Source organism: Meriones unguiculatus (genome assembly GCF_030254825.1).
Source record: "Meriones unguiculatus strain TT.TT164.6M chromosome 13 unlocalized genomic scaffold, Bangor_MerUng_6.1 Chr13_unordered_Scaffold_34, whole genome shotgun sequence".
In the NCBI taxonomy this organism is placed as follows: domain Eukaryota; kingdom Metazoa; phylum Chordata; class Mammalia; order Rodentia; family Muridae; genus Meriones; species Meriones unguiculatus.
The window spans coordinates 7,865,426-7,888,356 of NW_026843646.1; the positions used below are offsets into that span (position 1 = coordinate 7,865,426).

At 36.7% G+C, this 22,931-nt stretch overlaps 1 pseudogene; it reads left to right on the forward strand.

Annotated features, from left to right (window-relative positions):
• Nucleotides 1-2,247: 2,247 nt before the first annotated feature.
• Nucleotides 2,248-22,463, forward strand: LOC132650914 (vomeronasal type-2 receptor 26-like; annotated as a pseudogene).
• The last annotated feature ends 468 nt before the right edge of the window (nt 22,464-22,931 follow it).

Consider the following 22,931-nt stretch of genomic DNA (forward strand, 5'->3'; position numbering starts at 1 on the left):
ACAGGAGCCATCCACATGGGGAATCTGAAAGTCTCTACCCACTAGGGTATGGATGGAGATACTGAGACTTATAGCCAAACTTTGGGCAGAGTGCTAGAATCCTTATGGAAGAAGAGGGAGATAGACTGGAAGGCACAGGAATTCAACTAGGAGGCCAACAGAGCCAAAAACACCTCGGCATGTGGGCATCTGCAGAGACCCATACTCCAACAAAGGATCATGCAAGGAGAGGACCTAAACCCCTTGTTCAAAGGAAGCCCACAGGCTGCTCAGTTTCCAAGTGGATTCCCAAGTAAGGAGATCAGAGGCTGTCTCTGACATGAACTCAGTGGTCAGCTCTTTGTTCACCTAACCCTGGGGGATGTGCCAGGCCACAGAGGAAGATGATACAGCCAGCCTTGATGAGACCTGATAAGCTAGGATAAGCTAGAAGGCAAGGAGGTCCTGCCCTATCAGGGGACTAGGAAAAGGGCATAGGGAGAGAAGTGAGAGGGTGAATAGAACTGGGAGTACATGAGGGAGGGAGCTGCAGAAGGGATACAAAGTGAATAAATTGTAATAAATAAATTAATTAAATTAAAATGAATGAAAGTGAAATTAAAAAAAACTCATGGCAGTGTTTTCATGAATGGATTTTCCATAATTTAGATATATAAATTTGATTTGCATTATATTATATTATAATAACAATAATATATAATAATACCATAAAATTATATCAATATTATTTATGATAAACAGTATTACAGCAAATTCGAAAAAGTACAGAGATGAAGTATCATTTTGTTGTTGTTAGGAGACATTTGCCTGAGTCCAGACATCTCAGCACTTCTGCTGCCAGGTTCAAAACTGAGTTCATATACACAGGCCCAGGAACCTTCTCCTATCCTGCTTCTTTAGGTGTTTCATGTTTGTCTGTTAATCAGGAAGGAATGTAATGAGCAAAGTTGCTGATCATCTAAACTGAGGCACAAAAGTCATAAATGTGTTTCTTGTCATGACTTCAATTGACTATGAGCAGATTTCTCCCTCTTTTGTTCCTGTAACATTCTGATTTGGGGGCCAGAATTCCAGAAGGAGATGTGACTGCAAAAGCTGAGTTGAGAACCCTGAACCCAGGTGTCCTGGATAAGCCTGAGTCACCAGTGCTTACTTTCTTGGCAAAAATCCCGTCTAAGTATGATTAGAAAATGCTAAGACCTGCTCTGCTCTCCATTGACTTGTGGTTCCATCCTATAAAAAATGGTATACAATTTCACTTTAGGTCATAGTTCAGCTCTTGAATCTGTTATGAGGGCCTGAATAATCACCAGCAGCCTGAACACAGAAACATTTTGTCATCTGCTTAAATATTTATACTATGACAAATGTTCAGAGAATCAGTCAGTGCCCACATCTGTGCTATTGTCCCCGACTAATCAGTTTCTCCCTCCTTATTCAAATAAAGATCTTGCTTTGATGGACTTTTGCAACTTCTTGGATTATTTTGGTATTTCTGACCCCACATTGTGTTTTACTGAAAAATATAATTGTGGAATGGCTGGTACAATAGTGTACTAGCAGCAAAACACAAATTGTGAGATTAAGGCTTGAGAATCTTATTAATATGAAAGAGTGAGGTAGAAAATGATCATCTGTACTTGGCTGTAAAAAACTTACTTTTTTACATATTTATTATTGTAGCTGCAAATGAGTCAAGATAGGTAAAAGGACAATGGGCTTCTGAGTGTCAGACACTGGAAACTGATATCATAAGTTCTTCTTCTTAAAAAAATGCACTGAATATTTTAAAACTGAATATTTTAAGTGAGCTTTGTGGAAAACAGCTATGGCAGTTTTCAAATCACCTGTTCTTTTTGATGATTTTTTTCATTATTATTATTATTATATATTACAGTTTATTTATTTTGTATCCCAATTTTAGTCCCCTTCCCCATCTACTCCCTGTCCCACCCTCCCTTCATCTTTTCCACCATTGTGTTCATCCCCTAGTCCACTAATAGGAAAGGCTCTCTTCCACTACTATCTGACTTTACCCTATAAGATTTCATCAGGACAGTCTGGACCCCCTTCCTCTGTGGCCTAGTAAAGCCACCTTGACTGGGGAAAGTGAGCAGGCAACAAAATTCATGTCAGTATCTGCTTCAGCTCACCTTACTAGAGGAAATCAAATGTTCTAACTACTTTCACAATAGCAATCCCAAACAAACAAGATGTTTTTGATGACCTATAATTCTGTGTCAGACTATGGTGCTCACTAAAGTCACTATGGACTATGATGAAATCATCCAGGTTGGTGAAGAAAGAAAGAACCAAACATGTTTTTCACCCACATGGAGGAAGCAGGTGCAGAGCCCTGGAGCTATGGGATTCCCAGAGCACATGGATGAGAGGGAAGTAGAACAATGGAAAGACATAAAATTCAGAGCAAATCTGGCTACAGTGACAGAAATATTTCAGCACTGTGACCCACAGTTGTCTGGACTTTGCTGCAGTGTGTGTGCTGGCCTGTCATTAGAACCATTGGGTATGCATAGACTGAGAGCCTAAAGCAAGAGTAGGAAGCAGCTGTAGCATACAAAGTCTTCTCTGACACTGTTGAGGTCTGAACCTGTTCCATGATCACAGCCAATAATCTCCTTCAACCAGCCTCAATACAGGGGACTATCTCTGTGTAGTGAAGATCCTGACATGTCCTTTCCTTTGCTTGGTCTCATCCTCCTCCTGCAATCTGTATATACATCAATGGAGATGTTTCAGCTTAATTGTCACCAATACTGGGAGCCCAGCACCGACATGGAGGCAGACATAATCCTCAGTACATTTATCCCCATTCACATCCAAGTTGAAATACTCAAAAATGTTCACATTTTTGAGTGTGAACCAAGTCTACTATGAGACACCTTTCTGTGAGTACTTGTTGCTATGGGTTTTCTGGCTACAAGATAATATATGACCTGCTAAACACATGTAATTCCATTGAGAATAATGAAATAGATATGGAGCAATGTGAAAGACAGTTTCACATTTTCCTGCTTCCTTATGCATCTGTAAATATTTCCACTCTGCTTTGCTATGTTTCCAGTCAGGAAGGAATTAGAGAAAGAAACCACCAACTTTTGTGTCTGCTCCATAGTGTTATTCCATGGTCAGACTTACATATTTTTAACACATTGACTCTAAATATGTCAAGATACATTTCCACTCTGCTCACCTCTATTTAGCCATCTAAATGTCTTATGTCTGAATATCTGTTTCTTTCCAGGGACTTAGAGAGTTTCTGCTAAAATGAACTTGAATATACCCATGTCCTCAGTACAAATCTTAAAATTTCCTTCCACATGTTCTGGTTTTAGTATCTTTAATTTAGCTCAGAGTTTAGACACTATGGTCATACTTATGCCTTATTTATTTACCATTGACATTGTAATGAAGTTTTCTGATAGTCATGTTATTCATACCTGCTGGAAACCCAGTGCTTTGTGTTTTGATAGGAGGTTTATGATTTTCATTTACAACATGTATATCTGTCCTTTTACCCCCCCTCAATTTTGTCTTAGGATTTGTCTTTTATGGTACTGAGACTTTCCTGTGGATTGCTATTTTTTTCTATTGCTATTCCAAATTCTCTTGTACACTGTTGATTCTTCTCTCAATATCCAGTTTAATTCATTGTTTGATTCTGTCTTCTTTTCTGTTTTTAATCTTTTTGCTATCTGAAGTATTTTTCTGCAAATTTAACTCTCTGAGAAACTGAGTTCAGTTGTTGGTTATTTATGACACTGTGGAGGAATCATTAGGCTTTTTCATATTACCTGTTTTTCTGTTGATGCTATGATTGGTACATGTGTTCATTTGAACATCAATTTAGGAATGAGGATGGTCCTTTGCTATGAAGTGTCTTTTTGAAACCTCAGTACATATTTCACCTTTGAGTAGGAAACAGAAATACAAGCCTGTGGTCCTAGTAGTTGTAGCATTATGGAATATTTGAATAGAAAAAAAAACATGTCAGGATGCCTGATTGATTTTGGAAATAAAACACTCTTAGGAATGCTTTCACAAGATAGAGAAACTATAGCTCAGTAACGCACTGCAGCCAGAGAGAGAAGAAATCCCTATACCAGAGTAAGGAAGGAACCCATCCTCAGACATAGATAATAGGTAGAAAAGACTGAATTGTTAATTGAAAGAAGTCTTAATGTAGATTCTGTTTCACTTGTGATAGGTGGATCAAATCTCAATTCCTTGAAGCTTACATCACAGTTTTTAAAGTTTACCCAAAGATATAAAAGTTTAAAATATATTAACATGGCCACAATCTGTAATCTACACTGAAATTCTCACTGTAGGAAAGACAGGTAACAACTGTCTGTAAACATCTGGGTTAAATTCATGTTTTACAGCTAACCCTTGAGCACCAAGAAGAATGGTTGTTTCTGGGGTTTAAAAAGGAAAACATTTCCTTTCTCTTTAATGTAATGACAGATAAGATTTCAGCACAATGAAAATTGAAAGCATGTCTTCAGCAGGAATGAAAAGGTAATAAAAAGTATAATTCTGGAACTATGAGAGAGAAGCCAGCACTTTCATATCGTAGTTTTTATAGCATATCAGAAAGCCACCTATTAATATTTTAAATCTCTGAAATTTTAAAATCTTCAACTCTCATTTTCACATACTTTAAACCGCTTGCTCAAACATTTACAACTTGGAATTACATAGCTTAAATCACTTTCTTAGATATTCAAAATTTACATCAACTTTGAAGTGTTTGTTTCCCCATCCAAGCATTTACCAGGAGACAGATTTGTTTGTTTACTGGGATAAATGTTTGACAATCAAGTTCTTTTCAGTGAGAGAACTGTAAAAAGTAAACTGTTAGGTATTAGTAGCTTCAGTTTGAATTTCATTCAAACTGGGAGATTGGATTTTTCAGTGTGAAGCTAGCAAGGTAATGATTTCTTCATCAGGGAACCTAGTATCTGTAGAAAAGAACAAGGGCTGACTTTTATGTATGATATGGACTAACCATGAAGCTGCAGCATTGTTCAGAGGAGCTACCTAAGGTTTAATTACCTCTGCTAAACTTCTACAGTGACAACTTGCTGTCAACATATCAAGAGATCTGAGAGGGGTAAATTTGAGCAGGAAGTATAATCCAATTGTCTCTATGTGAGTCAAAATGACAGACTCAAGGGATACCTGGACACTCAGTCTGGGATCCTCCATAGCAATCTCAAAGACTTTGTAGGGAGCAGAGATTGACAGTGTTTGGATGTTACCCAAGACAACATTAAGGCTTCAGCTGCCACACAGAATATTAGCAGCCTTCAAACACCATACAAGTGAGGTCTGAAATATTTTTTCTGTGGACGGAAATTTGGAAAAAGTAACCTAACTTGTCAGGGAGAATAGGGCATTTAACTCAACAATGTCCATAGGTTGGGCAGGAATGAATTGGTGAAACATATGGCAATTCATAGTTCAGTTGTCAACATTACCAGAGTTGAAATACGATCAAAGAAAAGGTCATTTCTGCCTATCTTATTTGTGGATAGGCATAGCTACTGACTCTTGAAGTCTGTCAGAAAAAGCCTTTTTCATTAAATTCCTTAAATCCATACTCAGCAGAACTCTCTGAGGGGTTTGATGGAGAACATCAAATTTATTTCCATATTTTTCACTTGAATATTTTTTATTAATTAATTAATTCAATTTACAACTTGGTCATGCACCTCACCCTCCTCTAGCAATCCCCTCCCCTATTCTACCCCATACCTACACAATCAATCTCCTGTAGTCTCATGATGACTTGTTCATCTATCTTCCCTGTAGTCTGTTAAGGCAGTTCCATCAGGGGAAAGTGATCAACAAACAGAAAAGATATTCATGCCAGAGATATCTCCCCCTCCCCTAATTAGGGCCACATGAAGCCTAATCAGCTCATCAGCTACTTGTGTGTAGGTCCAGACCATGCATTTTTCCTTGGTGGGTGCTTCAGGGTCCTTAGGCCCCTTTGGGCACGTATTGATTGGCCCTGATGACCTTCATGTGGAGTTCCTGTCACACATATATAAATGAATAAGCATAAGGATATAGCCAACTGAATCCATTGCTAATTCTTTAGTATTGCTTTTATGGGATGGGAAAAACATCAGCCCTCAGCTAAAATGGAAAAAGAGAGAATATATTGTAGAATATATTTGAGAGTCTCTGAACATAGTTTATGTTATCACACATTCCATGTTACAATGTGGAAGAACCTTCAGCAGTTTTCATAATAACAGTATAAAGAAAGCTATAAATCAAATGCATCACTGGAAATACCAGAGAGGAGCTTACATCAAGATGGGGCAATGATGCTATGTGATGTCATTCTTGTCTTATAGATTGGCAGAAGCCAGTGGTGTGCTGGGGTACTACATTCCAAAATGATTTTATTCATTAGCTATAGAAGGTAGATATAGATATAGATATATCATTTCAACCTCAGAGATGCTATGTGATGTCATTCTTGTCTTTTAGACTGGCAGAAGCCAGTGATGTGCTGGGGTACTACATTCCAAAATGATTGTATTCATTAGCTATAGAAGGTAGATATAGATATAGATATATCATTTCAACCTCAGAGGTGTCCAAAAAATGGCTATGTAGGGTGCTGAAGATAGCCTGCACTATGATAGTAAGCCCTTAGAACTACTATATTCCAATCTCTCCATATCAATGAAGTTTTTATAGTCAGTCTTCTCAGGCACAGCTCTTCCCAGGAGTTCTCATTGACACATGCATACATTCATACAGTTCAATATTTAGTATGGAATAATCCCTGGGGAAGTTGTTGCTAATTGCCTGGTTTTGATCAATAGCATCTCTTAACATAGCTTCTAGCCATAGACCTCAGAGATAATGCAGTACAGCCAAATAGCATTTATTTTCTGTGATAGCTGGTCTTAAGGCAGAATTGTTCCTTCAGTACAACCCAGTGGACTTCAGGCTCATTATTTATGTTAATCTACCTCTATTAAGGTCACCTAGACTCTTACCTACCACAGGTTTTGAAAGAAACTTCTGACAACACATCTGCAAGCACAAAAGCCATGAGTGACACAATTCAGCCCACATATCTGCACCAAAGTTCAATGTCCTCTCATAGTGAACATTATTTTTTTAAATGTCTTACTATCCTCTTTTCCTCTCTTTTATATGCTAGTTTAACTTACTTTTTTTCCCACTGCCTTACCTTACCCAGGAAACTCTACTCAATGATTTAGTCTGAAAACTTATAGAAACACTTTTCCTTTAGTTACTACCTTTTACATTTTTGTAAATATATATTAATATTTACATTATGATTACAAGTGTTTTGCCTACATGTTTGAGTGTGTTCACCACTTCTCTTCCTGGTTTCTTTAGAGGCCAGTGGAGGACATGGATCCCCTAGAACTGGTGTAACATATTATTGGAATCTAAACCTGGCTACTGTGATACGAATCAGGGTCCTCCACAAGAGCAGCAAGTAGTCATAATATCTCATGCCCACGGAACAGTATTTTACACATGTTTATTTATTTTTATTTCATGTATTTAAGTGTTTACATTCTTGTATATGTGTGAATGCCACAGATGTGCCTGGTGCCCAAAGATGCCAGAAACGATCTTATGACCTATAGCTACACATGGTACCAAGGCCACACTGTGGGCACTGAGAACTAATGCTAGCTTTTATTTTAAAGTGGTCAGTGTTCCTAGAGGCCTAAAGATCTTTCTATCCCTCAAAGAGACACTTTAACACAGGGAGTACATACAAACACACTTGTTACAATTTTTCCAGTGAGTATGAAATGGAATTATTACAAAATAAAAAGACATGAAGCTCTTATCCATACACCTAGTGGACACCTTATTGACTCTCCCATGACACAGTGCTTCCATGAACAGAAACAGCATAAGCACTTATGCATTCAGCAGTCATAGGACACAGATAAGAGACATGTTATCCACACAGTGTACCTCAAGAAAACAATTACTAGATGCAGTTTAATTTCTGAGCATTTAGGAGGCATTCCATGAGGTAACTCAGTTGCCAGGGGCTTATTCACAACAGCTTTCCATGTCACAGGAAAGTGAAGTCCTAAGAACTCTAAGTTCCTGAATTTGAAAAAAAAAAGTCTTTAAAAAAGTCTCTGAGAAAAATGTACTGACTATACTCTTCACTCTAACTCTATGAGTTTAGCTCGAGATGGAAAAACTATCAAATTTTGCTGACCTTATACTTTGGCATTGAGGAGATCAATAAGGACTCACAACTGCTTCCCAATGTGACCGTGGGTTTCCATGTCTACAATGCCTTTAATTCTAACAAAAGAACCTTGAAGGGCCCTCTGATGTTGTTGTCTGGAAAGAGTGATTTTATCCCTAACTACAGATGCAAAGTGCAACACAAAACTCTAGGAATCATTTCAGGAAGCAGGCCAGAATTTTCTGCTGCTATTGAAACACTTTTGGAACTCTACAAAGTCCCACAAGTAAGTTAGAAAAGTCCTTTTGTTCACAATCAGATAGGAAATCTGACCAAAAAGAAAACAAACAAGTGGTTTATGTTCAGTGTAAGCAGATTTCAAAAAGCAGTGAATGAATTACCTTGATAACACAATGATTAACAGTGGAAAGAGTGTGGTGAAAAGAATGAGCAGTACATTCTGAGAATTTCAAAGCAGATCACTTAGTAATATTCATGATTCTATCTCCAAATGCTGGCAAGGTATACTGTGGATATTCAGGCTGTAAGTGCTCACAAGTCAAACTCTAAAACACAGATACCTAACTACCCAATCTAGCTTATAAAAATCTCATAATTAATAGAGTGGTCAATATCTGGCATAGAAAATAAAAAATACAGGACATGTAACTAAATTTGGAACAATCCTCAAGACTATCACCAGTGAAAAACTCCAAGAAACTTTTATGAACTCATTCAGGATAGTAGATCTCAGATGAAAATTGATAGATAATACCAACTTAGGTATATTCCCACTACTGAGTATTGCCAGCCTATGCTGAAGCAAAGCATCCATCAGAAGGCTTTACTGCAAACAGAGAAACCATTGGGTGAATGTAGATGTCAGAAATAATCAAGATCACAAAACCCACAGTGTAACTCTGATTGTTATCACTCAGTTAAACAATTCATATGTGAAGAATAAACCCATTTCCTCTCTTAGGGTTATGACCCTAAATACCTCTAAAGTCAGAATCCCCACCTTTTTTTTTCTTTGCTTTTTCAGTCACATATGGACCTTTTGATACCGAGCGAAGTGACCAAGTTACATTCCCATCCCTTTACCAGATGTCTCTTAAAGACAGAGGTCTAGCCAACGGAGTGATCTCTTTATTGCTATACTTTGGCTGGAATTGGGTGGGGCTTTTTGTGCTTGATGATCGGAAAGGAAAAGAGTTCCTCTCTCACCTGAAAGCAGAGATGGTATCAGAAGATATCTGTGTGGCTTTTACAAAAAAATTCCCTGCTTTTTGGAAAGCGGGGTTAAAAAATGTTGCTGTTTTGATGGACTTGAGCCAACATACACAAGTAAATGTATTATGTGGTGATATAGATGACTTGATGTTATTCTGCCTTGATAACCAAATATTTATAGCTGGAGGGAAGGTGTGGATCATGGCAAAGCAACACTTCATATATTTAGATTCTATAGCAAATGAGAATTCTTTGCTAAACTTTTTCAGTGGAAGCATCTCCTTTTCAAAGAAGAAAACTATCCCTGGATTCCAGCACTTTCTTGAGGATCTTACACCCTCCCAGTACCCAAGAGATTTTTACTTCCATAGATTCTGGATTGATCATTTTGTTTGTTCACCTGCTTTACCATGTAAAAATCTTAAACCCTGCCCAGCAAATATTTCCCTAAAGATTAATCATGAAAAAGTTGATGTGATGAACATTTCTCAGCACAGCTATTCCATATGGAATGCAGTGTATGCAGTGGCCCACGCCCTCCATAAAATGCTATTGAACAAAATTGAAATGGAATCTAAAGAAGGTAGAAACACGGACTGGCTTCTACCATGGCAAGTAAGTCTCACTCAGAAGCAAGTGAAGCTCAGGTTCTCATATTATTAGTAAGTAATTTACTGTGTTCAAGCCATTCAAATGTTTTCATCTTATACTTAAAAAATACACTAAAATGGAAAAGGGTTCTGTACCAGTGTATGTATATATGTCTATAATTATCTTACATGATTTTAGAACTAAAAGCACTGATTTGAAGACAGTACATTTGAATGTCTTTCATCATATATTTTCCTTTTGCGAGAAGAAATTCTGTAAGATATCGATGTAATTAATATAAAAATATAGCAAGTTCAATAATCAAATTTTATGGGCTTTAATGGAATATGTCAACTGTCATAAGATATAGACAAAGTGACCATACCCAAAGGTGCTACATTAAATAAAATGCAATCTATATTTTTAAGGACACAAAACCATGGGGAGATCCTTTTATGGAAAATAAATCATCTGTCCTAGAGTCATAAGTAACAGAAAATTAATTGCTTATACAAATTATTTATTCTTAATTTTGTAAATGAAGATAAAACCAAAACTATGCTTCCATTCTTAAATGTTAGAGCTCAAACAATATTCATAAGCCAAGGCTATATCTTCATGCATTAGTGACAAATGGCTTTGTTTGAGTTTTACACCAACAAGATAAAAACAGGACTCATCAACACATATGAGCCTCGATGATCACCTTCAAATCGGGTATCATCAATAAGACTGTTGAACAAGTCAATTTAACTTTAAATTCTATCAAAGATAGATAAATAAAAAATAAATTCTGAATGTGTAGTGTACTATGTAATATTGAGCATGATACAAAACAATAATATTTCACATAGACATTGACACAGTTTGTGAATATGGCTTTCCACAGATGTGGTCTTGAGGTAAGTTTGTATATACCTTCTATAGATAACAGAGTACCTACGCAACAGTTCTTTATAACATGAGTTTAATTAGGTAACACAACACTGAATATCAAAAGTCGAAGTGCTAACCCATTTTATTTGATAGATATGTAATTAAATCATGGTCAAGGGATGACTCAGCAGATATAACCATGTGCTGCTCATACAGGGTACATGAGTTTAGTTGTTAGCACACATATGGTGGCTCACAACTGTCTTTAACGTCAGCTCCAAGGAATCTGGCACACTCTTTTGCTCTCTGTGGCAGCAGGCATACACTTTGTGTACATATATACATAGTTGAAGGCAATAAACAAAAACAAAAATAACACAAATCTAGGGGGTTGAGATGGCTCTGTTTAGAAGTACTTCTTGCTCTTGAGAAGACCCATGCTCAGTTCCTGGTATCTATATAAAAGCTTACAACTGTATGTAACTCCTGGAGGATCCAGCAGCTTCTTCTGGCCTTCAGAGGCACCAGGCACATTTGTAGTGCATATTGTCCCGCATGGTGTTCATATCAAAACTGAAAGTCAACTGTTGTTACAGAAAACAAACCAAAGAGAAATGAAATTAGGCAGTGGGTCCCTTTACAGTTTCCTGAGTTATAACTGACATAAATTTTATACTTATTTAATATACATTTTTAAATGAATGTGGAGCTTTGCATAAATTCCTACTAATGTTATCACATCAAGGTACTCTCTTTAAATATATGCATACCTATTTCCCTAATTGAAATACTCTCATATTCATGTGTGGCATAAAAATGGACATATCTTAATACATATGAACCCACTAAAATAATGTTGTTTAAATTTTAGTCAGAATTTTCTCTACAAAAATTTACATTTTCTAGTTAGAAATATTTTGCTCATACTAGAAAAAGACACAAGGCCTTGTTCCCTCTAAGAACATGCTGCACATGTTCCATACCTTAGACAACATTTCTACTTGTGTTCAGTAACTCTTGCATTACTTGGGGAGGACTGTTCATCTCAATAAAAAAGTGGGGAGACACCTAAACAATCTAAGCCTCTTCAAAAATAAAACCATGTTAGAAAGAGAATGGGTTTCTCTTAAAGAACATCAACCAGTAATTTCTATGGGCCACTCATATCAAATGATGTTTCTCTTCAGCTGCATCCATTTCTGAGGAAAATTAAAGTGACAAATGCTGCTGGAGATGAAATAAGCTTGAGGAGAACAAGAATACTATGGAAACGTATGATATACAAAATTTTGTAGAACATGCTAAGCATACTTCATTATTAGTTAAAGTGGGAGAAATTTTCTTCAAGAGTCCACAAGATCATGGCTTTTTCATCAATGAAGTTCTGATTAAATGGCCAAGCAACTTCAATCAGGTCTGGAATTTCTCGATATTTAATATGTAGAGAAATATTTGTAAAGATTTATTAAAATTGTGTGATCTCTCTTTGAAATTTTAAAATAATTGTTTTTTTAATTTCAGTTTACTTTCTTTGCATCCCCAGATGGTCCCTCCCTCCTCACCTCCCAGCTTCCCCTTACCCCTTTTCCTTTTTCTTTCTCCCTTTCCCCCAGAAAAGGGCATCTCCCCTTCCACCATAGCAACTCTCTCTAGCGCATCAAGTCACATCAGGACTGAGCATATCATCATCCACTGAGGCCAGGCAAGGCAGCCCTGCCAGGGGGAAGTGCTCCAAAAGCAGTCAATAGAGACAATGTTAGAAACAGGCCCTCCCATCTACACTCGCTGGGTGACCCATGTGAAGAGCAAACTACTTATTGACCACATATGGACAGAGGGCTTAGGACCAGACCATGTGTGCTCCTTAGTTGATTTCTCGGTCTCTGTTAGCCCCCATGTTTCTGTGTTAGTAATCTCTGTTAGAATTCTTTTAGGATTCCTACCACTCCAGGGCCTTCCTACAGTTCCACAAAACCCCTGGAGCTCCGCGCCATGCTTGGATGCAAGTCCCAGCATCTCCACCCAGCTGGGTGGAACTTTCCAGACAACTGTCTTGTAATTCTCTCTACAGTGCAGTGGGTCTCAGTTTGTGCCAATTACTAGTTCGACTTTTCCTCAATCTTTGTTCACTCTTTGCATCCCTACCCCCCCCACCCTTCATGCAGGAAGGGTAATTTTTGGATCAATGGTTTTGTTGATGCAATTTAGGCTTCATGTCTTTCTCCTTGTTAGGGGGTCTCAGCTAGAGACACACCTATATCCTCCCAGGAGCCTATCCTGTCCGTGGTCTCCATCTTAACAAAGATGTAAGTTCCTTAGTTTCCCTTTTTGTTCCCAGCCCTAGAACCTCCCATCCTCATTGCCCCCACATCTGAACCCCACTAGTGTTTCTCTCCCAATTCTTTCTCCTGTCCAGTTCCCCCCTTCATCCAGTTCTGATATCTATTCTATTTCCCCCTCTGAGTGTCATTCTGGCACCCTCGCTTGGGCCCTCCTTCTTAATTAGCTTCTTTGGGTCTGTGGATTGTAGTAAGGTTATCCTGTACTATAGGTCTATAATATCTGCTTATAAGTGAGTATATATAATGTGTGTATTTCTGCATCTGGGTTACCTCACTCAGGATGATCTTTTCTCATTCCAACCATTTGCTTGCAAATTTCATTTCTTTATTTTTAACAGCTGAGTACTGTTCCATTGTGCAAATATAACACAATTTCTTTACCCATGTTTTTGGTTAAGGGACATCTACATTGTTTCCAGTTTCTGATTATTAAAAATATAGCCACTATGAACATAGCTGAGCAAATGTCCTTCTTGTATGGTGGATCATCTATTGTAGGTGATGATTAATATTTACTAATAATTATCTTTTAGTAAAGCTTACAGTTAATCCTAAACAGCTGTATAACCAAATCACCACACAGAGACTGGGTTTATTTAATTAACCAAGAACACAATATTGGGCAATAGTTACTCCCTCCTAAACCTCGAAGTCCTCATAGTTTCCTAACATTTAGATTTCACCCATTATACTTGCTTTTAGTGATATGTTAGGTCCAGTCCATCTCTCCACATTGTTCAAAGATCTATCCTCCAGGTCCCTCTCCTAGCATTCTTCTCACCCTTTCTCCTCCCACTCATTTTCTGTCCTCTGCCTCCTCCCCTCTTTCCTGTCCTCTGGCTCCTCCCATTTCTCAACATTGTGGCCAGTTGCTTTATTTTGGCCTGTTTACACACAGTTGAGACAGGATGCTTATAATAAGTGTCATAATTCAATATCCGTATTAAAACCAATGAGTGAGAGGGGGGAGAAGTCAGTATTTGAATGAACAAGGGTAAGGTCTGTATACATTTCAAAAGAATGTTATACCAACAATCATCTTTTAAGTATATGCCCAGGAGTAGTATATCAGGGTCTTGAGTTAGGACTACTCCCAGTTTTCTGAGAAAGTGCCAGCTTGATTTCCAGAAAATATGTACTAGCTTCCACTCCCATCAGCAATGGAGAAGTGTTCCCTTTTCTCCACATCCTTGATAGCATGTGTTGTCAAGTGAGTGTTTAATCTTAGTCATTTGGAATGTAGGAAAATGGAATCTTAAAGTCGTTTTGATTTGCAGTTCTCTGATGGCTAAGGACATTGAGCATTTTTAGCTGCTACTCAGCCATTTGAGATTCCTGTTGTGAATTCTCAGTTTACTTCTGTACCCCATGTTTTAATTGGATTATTTGATTTGTCAATGTTTGATTTCTTTTTATTTTTTTGTGCATTTTGGATATTAGCCCTTTCTGTGATGGAGGGTTGGTGAAGATGTTTTCCCAATCTGTAGGCTGTCATACTGTTCTATTGACAGTGTCCTTTGATTTATAGAAGCTTTTTCAGTTTCATGAGATGCCATTTGTCAACTTTTGATCTTAGAGCCTGTGCTATTGTGGGTCTATTGTCTGCTATTCTAATGAGTTCCAGGCTTTTCCCCACTCTGTCTTCTAATAGATTTAGAGTCTCTAGTTTTATGTCAAGGTCTTTGATCCACTTGGACTTGAGTTTATGCAGTGTGATACATATGACTCTATTTGCATTCTCTACATGGAGACATCCAGTTAGAACTTCAGTTTGGTTCTATAGACAAACCTGTCTGTTTCTGTGCCAATGCCATGTAATTTTTATTACTATTTCCCAGAAGTATAGGTTGAACTCATGGATGTTGATACTGCCTGAAGTTTTTTTATTGTACAGAATTGTCTTGGCTATCCTGTGTCTTTTATATTTCCATATGGAGTTCATGGTTGCTCTTTCCAGGTCTGTAAAAAATTGTGTTGGAAATTAATGGGAAATGTATTGAATACATTGGCTTTTGACAGGATTTACATTTTTAGTATTTTAATCCTACTGATCCACGATCATGGGAAAACTGTTGATCTTCTAAAATCTGCAGTTTCTTTTTTCAAAGACTTGAAGTTCTTTTCATACAGGGCTTTCAATTACTTGGAGTTACACCAAGTTCTTTTATAGTATTTTTAGCTATTGGGGAGTGTATTGTTTCCCTAATTATTTATCACCCCTATACGGGAGGGCTACTGATGTTTTTGAGTTAATTTGGTATACAAATAAATCTCCGAAATTGTCTTGCGCTTTTAGGAGTTCTCTGGTAAAATCTTGGGAGGTCACTGGGGTATAGTATCATATCATCTGCAAATAGTGATACTTTGACTTCTTCTCTTTCAATTTGTAAACCTTTCTCTCCTTTACTTGTTCTATTACTCTAACTAGAAATTAGAAAACTATATTGAGGGGTTATGGTGTGATTGGCAGCCTTTATTTGTCCCTGTTTTTTTTTAGTGGGAATGCTTGAAATTTCTGTCCATTTAACTTGAAGTTGGCTATTGGCCTGCTGTATATTGCCTTTATTGTGTTTAGATATGTGCCTTTTCTCCCTGATTGCATGCTGTCTCTTTGAAAATTTAAAATGATTGTTATATGCTGTTCTTAGTTCCATTGTGATTGTGAGCTTTCATGTGAGTGTTCATGCATAGAAGCACATGTACCTGTTAGGGCCACCCTCAACACTGGTTATCTTCCTCAGTTGCTCTGCCTTTTATTTTTAAACAGGATATGGCTCTGAAACCTTTGCTATATGATTGTGATATATTCAGCAGACATCATTTCTTTGATTTTCTAACTGTCTTCATGATCACAAAATTTGTATTACAACAACATTATCTACACCCAACTTTTCTTTCCATCCCTCAGTATGATCAAATTCACATTCTCATGTTCATGTGGCAAACATGTTAAACACTAAATCATCTCTTCAGTCCTATTTTATTAATTCAGAAATAACGTTCTGTATTTCAGAATTATATATATATATATACATAAAATATACATATAAAGAAACACATGTTCCTGTTGATAGAATTAGATGAATTGCATTTCAATGTGATGTGTTCATTCATGCTGCAAAATAAATGAGTTTTCGTGGTTATATAGGTGTGTATGTGTGTTTCTCTGTGTACACACACATGCATACACACATATGTATACATTCACATATTTTTATTATACATGCATGCTCATGTTCAAGCATCCTTACTTTTGTACAACTCATACTCAAGTATATCAATAGATTTACAAAGTTGTGAACTAGCATGAACACAAAACAAATTATGGATTTTGATAGAACATATTTCTGTAGCCAGTGTATATGAGCTACCAGATATGTGTATCAGGAACTGAACTCATATTTCTCTGCAAGAGCAGCATGCACTCTTAACTGCTGAGACAGTTATCCAGAAGTATATTCTTGTTAATATATTAATATTTATGAGATAGAAATTGAATCCAAACCAAGGCAGAAAAGAGGTCTAAGGATAGAAAGAAATAGTTGTTCCTTTCCTACACAAATTTAACATATAACAAACTAAAGTTTTGTTAGTTTAGTAGTTAATGTGATTAACTAACGTGAAACTGGTGAAAATCTTATGTGAAAACACCACTAATGGTTAAAAAGAAAGAACTATTCTTAGCTTTGGGAGTTAAGGGTAAAAGTCACAGTAATAGATCATAATTCATCAATGGCCAAACCATCTTTCATGAGAAAACTGAACTTCCTTTTGCAGCTGAAACAGAGTGTATGGGTATTACTACATGATTGGAAATGTAAAGATAGAAACAGATAAGGGAAGAGTGACTGGGATTCTCTCTGACAATCCAACTGTTCCATAAGTCATATGAAAAATGAGTTCTGGCTTGCTGCTTCACATGAGAGAATATGTGAATGTTGTACAGATTTCACAAAGGCTAGGAAGAAGTGAGTCACAGTTCAGTCACCACAATGGGAGGTTGAACATTTAGCATTGGGAAGTGTGCTACTTTCAAATCTCCATTCTACACTTCCATATTAAAAATGTCTGAGTTCCTCATAAATACATAGAATTTCCAGAGGATATGTGCATTTAAGTTATTTAACCTAAAATATTTTAAATTAATGTACAATATTATGACTAGCTTTTTCTGTGTTTCCTTCAGACACCTCAATCTGTATGTACACAGCGATGTGGTCCAGGATTCTGGAAAGTTCTACAAGAAGGAAGACCCGTCTGCTGTTTTTTTTGTTCATTTTGTCCAGAGCAGCACATTTCCAACCAGACAGGTATAAAAACAATATATTTCCTCAAACTGCTTGGGAATGTAGAACAGGAAAGCTAAGAAGTGACCATGGTGTCATAATGTAGTGCTCTTCCCTATGTCTCTTTCACTCATCCCTGAATCCATTAGTGACTGCTGATCCCGCACAATGTGTGGATGTTTGAGTGGCAGTTAGTTCTCTTGCTATTGTGTCAAAATCAACCTACTTAAAAATCCTTCCTTTGGGTGCATGGCCATCTCAACTCTTGCAGTGATACATGTTATAGGCTCCACATTGAATGTGAGATATCCAGTTGTCCAAGATCGAATTATATTTCTGTAATAAACAAATATAATGATTGGTGCCTGAAAGTAACTCCAGAAAAAAAAAAATAGATATGTAATTGTTTCCTCAATACACAAGAAATGGAACTGCATTTAAAACACTTATAGTTGACATTTCAAGTATCAATAATAGCAGAAAAATCCAATCTTTGTAAATAAAAGTATGGCTGCCTGTTTAAGGTTGTGGTCAATCATGTGATAACACATACATGATAACACAAGGAATGAGCAAGGAGTATTTATGAATACAAATACACACACACAAAAACACAAATACAACGTTTAATGAGAAAGATTCCATGGATTTGAGAGACAATAAATATAAGGTGATTCCAGGAGAAGTTCTAGAAAGAAGAACAAGAAGAGATATAATGAGGCAAATTTGTTATTTTTAAAATGAAAATTTTTATAAAAAAATTAAAAGTCAGAAGGAATAAGCATTATTATAATGATGATAATCTGTTATTATTTATTATAATAAAAAAGCCAACCCTTACGCAAGTTTATAAGAAACAGAACTTTTTATCTTTTATTAAACACAATAAAATGTTGAAAGATTAAAAATTAAAAATTTATGTTCTACAATCTAATTCTACCATAGGAAAAATTTCTTGCAGTGTGCTATATGACTACTAGTACTAGGTTGAAGAGATAAGGAGAGATTGGGAATCCTTGACTTGTCCCTGATTTCAGTGGGATTGGTTCAAGTTTCTGTCCATTTAGTTTGATGTTGGCTGTAGCCTTGCTGAATACTGTCTCAGTTCTGTTTAGATATGTGCCTTGTCTTCCTGATATCGCCAAGACTTTAAACATGAACGGGTGTTGAATTTTGTCAAATACTTTTTAGACATCTAAGGAGATGATCATGTGTTGTTTTTTTTTTCAGTGTGCTTGTATGATGCATTTTATAGGTGGATTTCCATAGGTTGAACCATCAGTATATGCCTGGAATGAAGCCTACTTAGTGGTAGTAGATAATACCTTTAATGTGTTCTTGGATTCTGTTTGCGAGTATTTTATTGAGTATTTTTGCATCAATGTTCATAAAGAAAATTGGTTTGAAGTTCTCTTTCTTTGTTGGCTCTTTCTGCAGTTTAGGTATCAAAGTAAGTGTGGTCTCAGAGAATGGGGTTGGTAATGTTCCTTCTGTTCCTATTTTGTCAAATGGTTTGAAGAATACTGGGTTTAGTTAGCACTTCCTTGAAGGTCTTGTAGAATTCTTCACTGAAACCATCTGGCTCAGGGATTTTTAGGAAGAGTACTTTTGATGATTACTTCTATTTACTTAGGGGACATAGTAAATTGTCCATTCTATATAAAGTTTTTCTAAAGTATAGGCTTTTGAAGTACCACTCAAAGATTCTTTTTTATTTCCTTGGTGTCTGTCCTTATATGCCCTTTTTCATTTTCTACTTTGTTCATTTTAATAGCGTCTTTCTGCTTTTTGTTACTTTGGTTCAGGGTTTATCTATTCTGCTGATTTTCTAAAAAAAAAAGTCCTTGGTTTTGTTGGCTCTTTGAATAATTTTGGTTTTAGTATATTGATTTCAGCACTGAGGTTGATTATTTCCTGCCATCTACTCCTCTTGAGTGTATCTGTATTTTTTCTAGGTCTTTCAGGTGTGTCATTATATTGTTTGTATGAGATGTCTCAAATTTCCTTATGAAGGCACTGGGTGCTATCAGCTTTCTTGTAAGCACTGCTTTCATTGTGTCCCATAAGTTTGGGCATGTTGTACCTTCATTTTCATTAATCCTAGGAAATCTTTTATTACTTTATTTCTTCAATGACACTTCTCATTGAGTAGAGCGTTACTCGGGTTCCATGTATGTATACGTGTTTTGCTATTTCTGTCATTGTTGACATCCAGCTTTAGAATATGGTGGTGAAAATGGATACAAGGAATTATTTTAGTATTCTTGTATCCATGGAGACTTGCTTTGTGCCCAACTATATGGTCAATTTTGGAGAAGTTTACATGGGGTGCTAAGAAGGATATATACTCTTTTGTGTTGGGGTGAAAAGTTCTGTAGACATCTATTAGGTCCATTTGATTCTGGACCTGGGAGATGACCAGTGGGGACCTGGATCAGATCAGTTCCAATACCTAGATGTCCCATCCAGAACCAGAAGCACCTAAGTTGATGCTTTGGCTCTAGCCTCCTGTCCACTCACTGGTCTCAGAGTCTCTGAACCTCTGGCTCTCAGATACAGTGCACATGGGTATCTCACCATTGAATATTCTCCATTTCTTGATCTTTCATCCTTCCTTCCTTTTTTGGTCGGAGGCTTTTGTGACCTTTTGAATTTCCTCATGGGTCTGGATGTATTTATGTAGTTGAATTATTTCTGAATTCCTGTTTGAATTATTGTTGCTTGGGGAAATCTAAAGCTTATCCATCTCATGTAAATTTTTAAGCTTACTGGAATATAGTACTTTCTAAATGTTTCCTTAGAATATTCTGAATTTTTTTGGTTTCTGTAGTAATGTTTTTTTCTGTTCTTTCTGATTCTTTTAATTTGATTGTTAATTTGACTCTGTTAATTGTTTACTTCTTTCTTTGATTTACTTGATTCAAGAGTCTGTTAATATTGTTTATATTTAGAAAGATTCAGATATTCCTTTGGTTAATTCCATGTATTGTTTTCTTGGATTCTATTTCATTGAATTCTATTAAAATATTATTATTTCTTTTTAAATATATTATTAATTTGTTCATGTACTATTGAAGCATTTGCTCACACCTCTCCTCAGAGTCCCTCCCTCACACCTCACCTCCCAATGCATGTGCCTCTCTTCACTTTCTTTTCAGAAAAAAGGAAGCCTCCCTTGGACATCAAACAGCCTTGGCATTTGTCATTCTCCCTTTCTGATTTAATATTTTATAGATTTATGGTACTATCATATGACATGTAGGTCATTTCTTAGTCTTCAGAATATTACTGAAAGAACAAGAGTGAAAGTTAGAACAATTCCCAGGATTATTCTGGAATTACAATGAAATATTATGATTCCTGTCCTGAGTCAAAGAATGTCAAAGACTATAGAAATTTATTTGCAACTTCCACAGCTGAGATAGGTACTGGTTGATCTGAGCAGATAGCTGCTGTTTGTTGATGCAAGTGTTGTATAATTTACTGCCAAATCAGAATTCCTCCATAGTCCATGGAGGTCAGATCTAACTTACTCCCATATTACCTTAGAAAAATTATATAGAAGTGGGGTAACAAATATCCACTGAAACTCTGAGTAACAAGAAAAATGAGAAGAACCCATAATGGTTCTTCTCATTGAAGAAGAACCAAGGAAGTATATTTTTATACACGGATGTGATCAAAATACTTTGTGAACATACTTAGAAACTCACAGTATATAAAAAAGCATTCGAAGGATTGCTTGACAATATTACTTCATCTGAATATGAGTAATATATAGATTTAACTGCCCTGGAGAAATTGATAAATTCTTCAGCAGAAAGCTTATTGTGCATTAAACAAGATAAACAGTACAAATGGGAATTATAAAGAGATCCTTCCTTGGCAAATCAGGAAGGAGAATATGCCAGGCTACACATGTCAATGGAAAGCACTCTCATGAATTAAATGTGCAATGACTAAATAATTGTAAAAGCTGAAATGTTGATTCACTTCCTCCCCACAGATCAGCAGGTCTGCATCCCTTGCCCAAGTCAAGAGTAACCAAACCCTGAGAGAAAATATTGCCTGCCCAAGACAGTGACATTCTTTTCCTTTGAAGATCCTCTGGGCATGGCTCTGGCCTGCACAGCTCTGTGCTTATCTGTCAGCACAACTGCAGTTTTGGGGATCTTCCTTAAACATCGAGAATCAGCAATTGTTAAAGGTAATAACAGGACTCTCAGCTACATCCTGCTCATCTCCATCCTCTTCTGCTTCCTCTGCTTCTTTTTCTTCATTGGACACCCAAACAATGTCTCCTGCATACTGCAACAAGTAATATTTGCACTTGTGTTCACCTTGGCTATTTCTACCGTTTTGGCAAAAACTATAACTGTAATTCTGGCCTTTAGAGTCATGAAACCAGGGAGAACAATGAGAAGGTTGTTTGTCTCAGGCATCTATAATGCTGTCATCCCCATCTGTGTCCTGATCCAACTAATTCTCTCTGGAGTCTGGCTGGGAACCTCTCCTCCCCATATTGACACAGATGAACACTCTGAACATGCTCATGTCATCAGTTCATGCAACAAGGGCTCAGCTACTGCTTTCTACTGTGTGCTGGCTTACTTAGGGGCCCTGGCCCTAGGGAGTTACACTCTGGCTTTCCTAGTGAGAGATCTGCCTGAGACATTCAATGAGGCCAAGTTCCTGACATTCAGCATGCTGGTGTTCTGCAGTGTCTGGGTCACCTTCATCCCTGTCTACCAGAGCACCAAGGGAAAAGCCATGGTGGCTGTGGAAGTCTTCTCCATTTTGGCCTCCAGTGCAGGACTTCTGGGATGCATCTTTTTCCCAAAGTGCTACATTATTCTCTTAAGACCTGATAAAAACTCTTTGAGATGTATTAAAAACAAAAAAATAGCAAATAAAAATTGATAATTTAATGTATTATTTTTCTAATAAAACCCATTAGTATACTAAAATTAAATTATGTATATACTTTTAAGTAACCTTTTTCTGAAATGTATATTTAAACATAAATAAGAACTCCTCACTTTGTCTCACAATCACAGACATTCTATTTCAGACTAGAAGCTGCTGCTGAAAACACATTTTACTAAGTTATGCATGTTACTTATTAATTTATGGACAATATATATTCAAAATGTAATTACATGATAGTAATTGAGATAAATAGTACATGAACTAAATACTTGTTTTCTTTGTTATTTTGAGGAGTATAACAGGGCTTTGGGTGGTATTTGAGATTCTTCTATAGAACAGGGATGAAAATCAATCTCTGGAATGGGGAGGGGTGTTTTTCATACAGGTTGAGCCATTCCAAAAATCAGAGTAGAGAATTTTCTAAAAGGAAAA